Genomic DNA, 8,239 nt, shown 5'->3' with positions numbered 1-8,239 from the left:
ATCTTTTTCACTATCCACTTTTGCTAACGAATTTCCAAATAACTTGTAATCGTACTTACTGTTATTTTTACCTATGTGCATTACCTTGCATTTACTTGTGTTAAATTTCATTAGCCACTTTTCAGACCATTGCTGTAATTGATCTAAATCTTCTTGAATATCTAATTGGTTTGAGTGATCATTTGCCACTCCGCACAGTTTTGTATCATCAGCAAATTTGGAAACAGTAGATTTTAGTCCATGGTCTATATCATTTATATATACTATGAATAGAAGTGGCCCAAGAACGGAACCCTGAGGAACTCCACTTGTAACATTTTTCCATCTAGAAGTTTTTCCATTTAAAACAACTCTCTGTTTTCGACCATTCAACCAATTACTAGTCCAACTTAATAGGCTACCACTTATTCCGTGTAAAGCTAATTTAGTAAGTAGTCTTTCGTGTGGGACGGTATCAAAAGCTTTTGCAAAGTCTAGATATATTAAATCTATATTGTTTCTTTTGTCATAATTCGAGATAACTGTGTTGTAGAATTCGACTAAGTTAGTCACGCAAGAACGTTTCCGTCTGAAACCATGCTGGCTATCATTTATCAAACGGTTACTTTCTAAATGATGTTCGATAGCATCTCTGATGATAGTTTCCATTATTTTTCCTACGATTGAAGTCAAACTTATAGGCCTATAGTTATTTGGTTTCTTTTTGTCACCTTTTTTGAATATGGGAGTAACGTTAGCTTGCTTCCATTCTCTTGGGACATCTCCGGATATGATGGATTTCTTGAAAATAATTTCTAATGGAACAACAATCTCATTTTTCATTTCCTTTAAAATTCTTGGATGCCAACCGTCAGGCCCTGGTGTTTTATTAACTTTGAGTTTGTCTATACACCTTTTAATTTTTTCTTTTGTTATATTGACAATGATGAACCTCTCAATGCCACTGAGGACCTGTGCTTCAACATCATCAGGTCTTATTATTAAAGCAAGGAAAGCGTCGGTTACAGTGGGACACGCACATCAAATTAACCAAACAGACTTCTTTCCTCAACCAGAGAAATTTGGTACTGTGACACACCCATTAAAAGTATCTACCCTTTCATTGGCTGTAATATGGCGAAATTTTGTACTAGTGCCAAAATTAATCCACAACTCATTTACTGCAAGGGCGTGGAAATGTTTTATTGTGTACACCACCACATTTGTATCTACAATGCGGATAGACACCTTTTGCAGTCCCTGTTTTGCAAAGCGTGCCACATGCAACATAATGCATATGCTTGTCATTTCATATGTGCATGGCTGCAGCATTTCTGCATCACACAATGCACTCAGACCTTAAAAACATAAGTTTAGATGCTAAGATCATCTTTATATGTTTCAAAGGGATGCCTCCAACTAAAAAGAAATCATGGAAGCCTTTTTGAAATTTAAGATGGCGGCCTATTACCAAAACGATAGCGATGGGTAACTAGCTTGTATTTAACGTATTTGACTATACGTATGCCAAGTTTCACATTTTTGTCAAGAAGTACAAAATTTTTGCCCTTAACTGCTTTACAAGGAGAGGAGGGGAGAAAGAAGAGGAGACGGAAAAGAAGAAAGATGGATTGATTTTTTGATCGATTGATTAATTGACTGATTGACTGATTGATTAACTAAAGGACAGAAATTCTATTTATTTTAATGGGATTTAAAAGTTTTAAAACAAATAAGCGGTCCTGAATCTCTGAATTATCACTGAACTATCTTCTCTTTCATGCTTTAATTCTGGTTGATATTAGATTATTCTATTCAGCTTACAATTTCAAGTTTTACCACAGAATTGGTGAGCTGTGACTTCCAACTCATTTTCTTTGTCATTTTGGAGTTGGAGTGTGACAGCAGACACGTGTCATACTCTACTTGAAGGTTTAACACTTTTAACGGATGCTCGCTGGCCAAGCGGGTCAGAGTGTCGCTACTTACGTCGTAGGTCGAGGTGACGACGGTTCTAATATTGCCGCCAGTGAGTTGGACCAAGGGCATAGTTAATTAAATTCCACGCTACAAATTCCTCTGTAAGACACACCGATAGGGGGAGTTCACGACGTTAAAATAAATCATAATTAACGGAGACAAACATAATGTGTCCATCACAAATTGTGACCGGTGTCAAGAGTTAGGTATGAATTATTACTAATGACATTCCTTTAATTTGTAAATTCAAATAATAACGCTGAGTACACGTGTCCTCATGATTTTGCACGCTTAGACTGTTAACGTTAAGATTTGAACCACAAAGTCTATTTGTCGCAAGAGAGGATAGTTGTACTGCTTAGGAACTGCGTTTCAGTGCATATGCATACGTGGTGCGCATGCGCATATAAGGTACGCGTAAAAATAGTTATTGTATATCACTTCTGACAAAATATGTAACAGTGGGAATATTAGTAACATACTTTACACAATTGTCAGTATGAGAACTTAATATTGTTTATCTATATATGAAAACGACCATAGGAAAAGAAACGAGTGTTGTTATTCAATGTCACATTTCAAAGACACAAACATGTCTGCACCTGATTCTTTTATTTTTTATTCTCTACTTAAGACATTGATGGCATCATAAATCATAGTAAATGTGTGTACCTATTTTTTTTTTCAACACAACTCGATGTATATCTTTGGCTAGAAATTAAGTGCAATATCACAGATCTAATGTCCCTCAGTACACTATCTCCCGATTGGCTCAGCATGTACGACAACTTTTCCAAACCATCGTACGTTTGACAACGAAACATCGTATGTCTGACAGCACAAGGATACTTAACATCAACTTGCGTGTAGCTTACACGATATAAGTTGCACGTGCACAGTTGTATATAATAAATTTTAATATCATCTCTCTCTCTCTCTCTCTCTGACCACATCCTTGAGTAAAATAACTTTCGACAGGAAGATCCACAAAAATTTATTCTCTAACAGGAACTGTGGTCACCATGTCTGGTGGGGTGGATAAAGAATTATTTTTTACTTGAGGGGAAACTCCCTTAGCGATGTTTTAAAAAAGACCAATATTATAATTATTTGCGGTAAGAACGATGTCAATATTGATATATGTTCTGACAGTGCAATTGATGTTAATGTTGATGTTGATGTTGGCATTAATACTAGAATGTATGTATTTATGAATATACACATATACATAATGTATATATATATATATATATATATATATATATATATATATATATATATATATAACACACAGGAACCCACAGTCGGAGAAAGAATAAACTTCGAATAAAGAATAATCCTATATTTCGGCTATCAACTGTAGCCCTCTTCAGGAAAGTACATAAGATAGAGAACAGAGGGGACTTATAAACTACAGTAAGAAGAGATGTGGACAGTTGACCTCACTCAGGCGCGGGGCTAACTGGGGTGGCGGAGGAGGGAGGGGGTGAGGAGAGGGGAGGATGTAACGTCCGCACTAGCTTATTTATTGCTGCGCAATAAATAAGCTAGTGCGGACGTTACATCAGCCGAAATATAGGATTATTCTTTATTCGAAGTTTATTCTTTCTCCGACTGTGGGTTCCTGTGTGTTATTTACAAATGTGCTACTACATTTCTATTTAGAAATATATATATATATATATATATATATATATATAAATATAAAATATATAAAAATATATATATATATATGTAAATATATATATATAAAAATATATATATACATATATATATATATTTATATATATATATATATGTATGTATATATATATATATACATATATGTATATGTGTGTGTGTGTGTGTAAGTGTGCGTATGTGTACACTCACGTGTAGGCGTGTATGTCCAATTCACCAATCTAGCCATATGGGTTGTTCCAACCCTATCTTATTTCCCACCCCTCCCCCTCCCCCTCTCCCTCCCTCTTCCCTCTCCTTTCCCCTCCCCCTTCCCCTTTCCCTCTAAAAATAAAAGTACAATAAATTATGTACCATCCCATCTCAACTGGGTACCATTTTACTTGGAATTTGAGACCTGGAGAAGGATATATAGAGTGACATCATGCCCTCTGTGCTTCATAAACTAAAAAATTACAACAAAATAAAGTAAACAGAACAAACCAATAAGATTTGTGATTGTTTTGAAATATTATAGAATATCAGATTTTGGTGAAAGTGTTGCAGAAAATTTCTAAATAAGTGTTTCTGTGAATTTTATCATTGTGACGTCACTTCCCCTTACAGGAGAACGGGTGTCATTATTGGAACATTCTATATCGTTCTGGTTCTCTAGAGCGTTAGAGGACTGATGTAGGTTTAGACAAATGGGGTATTTGGTTGTCAAACACGTTTGTCAAGCGGTTTGAAGCAAGTCTATCTGAGCCTGACTTTTGTGGGAAGACTGCATGCGACATGACGTCATCAGCAAATCATGTGATCGTGAGAATAACAGTCAAACATCAAATCTCAATAGCTATTCACACTTTGAAGTGCAAACAACAATGTATCTCCTGCCGAAAGCATGGATACGGAATAATGAATGAGAGGGAGGTGTTATTAAAGTTTATCAACATATATAGAGAACATCCAGCATTATGGAACGAGAAATAAAAGTAGCATTCTAACAGAATAGCCAGAAACAAGAGGTTATCCGCTCTTCAAGAGATACTGAAGGACCTATAACAGTGTTGCAGGTGGGACGCGTTAGTGAGGAAGATAAACTGCCTCCGGACTGCATTTAAGAGAGAATGTAGGATATCTTCGTAAAAAAGATTAGACGAATCAGTAGGTAAAGATGAGAACTGTAATGTGGCTTTCAGGACATACCTTACACATGGACTGAATTCAATAGACCAATGTACTGCAGTAATAACTTGAAAGATACTTAATGATGTGTTGTTTGAATCTATCTATCTATCTATCTATCTATCTATCTATCTATCTATCTATCTATCGAGAGCTTTACCCCCTTATAAGGGAGGTAACCAAATTAGAGACACGTACCTATTTCCACCCGTTTCACTACCCTCCACCACTCCCTCCACCTCCTCCCATCTCAGCTCCTTATGGATGACGGGTCATCCCTTCATCCACCAACTGCCCTGGGCCAAACGCAATGCAGCAGGAGACGGGAAATTTGACTACCTCACCTAAAATTATGATAGGACCAAAGAGCAGTTTGCAACACCATTACCTTTACTTTCAGATAATTCTGTTTATAGCAGCAATGGTAACAACAGCTATGATTCAAGTATGGTACAGTATTTTGCAAATTTCCAACACTCATTTTGATTTATCTGGGTAACTTTCGTCTTTATTGTTCCTGAATAAGTAGGAATAAAATTTCGCTTAGAATAATTTCCTTGCCCTTAGGTTCATGCTCTGAAGTGCCCTGGCTGGGGTTAAAAACGTAAAGTGACACTCAATCTTTCTCATGTTAAAGAAAAGAGGGACACACATCAGCACATCTAAATGTTCTACCTCGTCCATTCTCGGATTGGTAAATATACGCAAAAGTTCCGACCAATGATAGCTTTTGTATATAAAAAATATATGTATATACGCAGAGAGACAACATAATCATTCTCTCACCTTCTCTGTAGAAAGGTCCTTGACCTAACTCAAAGGTAACGAAATTACTTTCACGATGTTTACTGTTTTGGTGGTCATTGGCGGTCCGGAAACAAAAACGAATCGGTTGGTGAACGCTTTCGGCCTTCAAGTCACTCTACGCAAACATGGCATCCGTTGATTTAAAAAACAAGAGTAAAAATAGCACAAAGAGGGAAAAGTAACAAGGAAATTAATCAATTCTGTGAGAGAACATGAAAAATCATTCAAGTAAAAAGAAAAAAAATTGTCTTGTTTGTTCATTAATCAGTTATTAGCAAGAAAAAAGAGAATGAATTTCAGAGTATTTTGAAATTCTGCCGAATTCAAGTGTAGAACAAAATTACTTGCTCATATTAGTAAGTGAGTGTGTGAAAGGTTATTATTAGAGTAAAGAAAACAACAGAGTTTATTGTACTATATTAGAAAATAGCACGGACAGAAATACGATTATTTTTCGCTGTTTGAGGAAATTCTTGTCCTTCACATGAAATCATCGATCATTCAATCCATTACGAAACTCTTTAGCTCATTCCCGGAAATCACGTCTCAATTTGTCTTTCTTTTGTTGTTTTTATTATATATTTTTTCAGGAACAAGAGACTTGTAGCAGAAATTCTTTGCAGGAAATTGTTTATTGCATGTTTAACACATCTGCAAACACATCTTCATCGTATTGTAAAAATGTCTTTGAATGTAGTGGCTTTACTAGAAAGCTTATCTTATTTTTATATGAAAGTATTTATAGTGTTATTGGACATTTGCTGTCTATATTTATCATGAAATACATCATGATTTATTTTTTCAAAAGGCAAAATTATACGGACACAAAATATTGGGCTGATAAATAAAAAATAAAGATGTAAAACTCACTACGTTCAGTAGCTAAAAAAAATAACGCTCTTTCATGTGTTGTACGAAGGTATCTGAAATCACGGACGATAAGAATTGGAAAGGAAATTTCTCAGTTTTATTTTTGGAAACCACAGCTATTATGTGTGTAGTCACTGTAACTACGTCAATCTTAATGTGAGAAAATGAAGTATCAGAAACTCTAGACCACCATGAAATTGAGAGATTAACTTAAACAGTTTCTGCTTTTCATTGGGTACAACTCTGTCACCACCGTGACTGTCGTAGATATACATATATACATACATACATACATACATACATACATACATACATATACATACATACATACATACATAAATATATACATGCATGCATACATACATACATGCATGCATACATACATACATACATACATACATACATACATACATACATACATACATACATACATACATACATACATACATACATACATACATACATACATACATACATAGATGGGTAGACAGATATATATTCCATTGACCACATCATAGCAATACTGTAGATAAGACATACATCTACATTACAAAATTATGGATCTACAGTATTTGTAAGATACACGAGTCCCTGAATCGATACAGTATAACAATATATACTCTACTTTTTCAACATACAAATGTTTTTCACAACGAAAGAAAATTTGTGGATAATTGCCAAGTCTTCAGTCTTTTCCGTTGACAGAACTAAAAAATACTTCCACTGTATACAATACTACGACTGCACTATAAGATCTTTCAGTTAGCTTAAATCACCAAGACAACGACAAGTGAAATAGAATGAAAAATTACAGGGAAATGATATTTCATTCATAGTGTTTTGAGTGAGCTTTATTACAGATAAATAACATCGTATAGCAATGACCAGAAATTATTTTAGAAATAACCCCCCCCAAAAAAAAACAGCGAAGACATCAGACTCGAATGCATTAAGCAGCTATCTATTACCAACAAAGGAGACTTAATGGTTGTTTCTAATTAAATAAAGTGATTGTAATAATTATCTAATATAAGTTATGATCATTGAAAGAAGAATATAACATCTAGAGTCCTGGACGATCGATGGTGTTTTCTTGATTGAGTAAAGATGACTTTGCAAAACATGTTGTTTACGCAAGGGACGTTGTAAGTTTGAAATATCAAATGCAAAGAAAACGGATTTGATATAGTTGACTGATGGTCAAGTACACGTAGATAAATATTAGTATACTTTGGTATAAAACATCTTATTTAACACACACGACGACATAAGTCATAAAAAATTGTGAACATTGTTGTGAATGATATAAAAGCATTAGTTTGTACATCATCTATTTGATCAAAATTACCGGTAAAAGTTCACAAGTTGTTCAGATATTGGGTAACATCATCTTTGCAAGGCACGGCTATCAGTCAAGGCAAATTGACTTACAATTAACGCGATAAGATTATTCATTTTTTATTTAAGTCAATCTACGCAGAAACCTGTTCTTGTACATCAGCAAATTAAACGGTTGACCCGACATAAATCTTATGCAAATATAACGAATCTTTTAGATCTTTTTGACCTTACACTTGTCAACAAGGAGAATGCTCAAGGGAAAAGGTCAACAACTCAGTGTGTCTTGATTATAATAGACATCCCTAAGAAGAGTCTAACAACATGTCATCTTTATCTTTAAATTCTAACCCATTTGTAATTAGTCGAGTCGCTTAATATACCTGGCGACAGACAATTTTATTCATTTGGATGAGGC

This window comes from Oratosquilla oratoria, chromosome 6 (genome assembly GCF_046742065.1).
Source record: "Oratosquilla oratoria isolate Oo_2021 chromosome 6, ASM4674206v1, whole genome shotgun sequence".
NCBI classification, from domain to species: Eukaryota; Metazoa; Arthropoda; class Malacostraca; order Stomatopoda; family Squillidae; genus Oratosquilla; species Oratosquilla oratoria.
Note: the sequence above shows the minus strand (reverse complement) of the source record.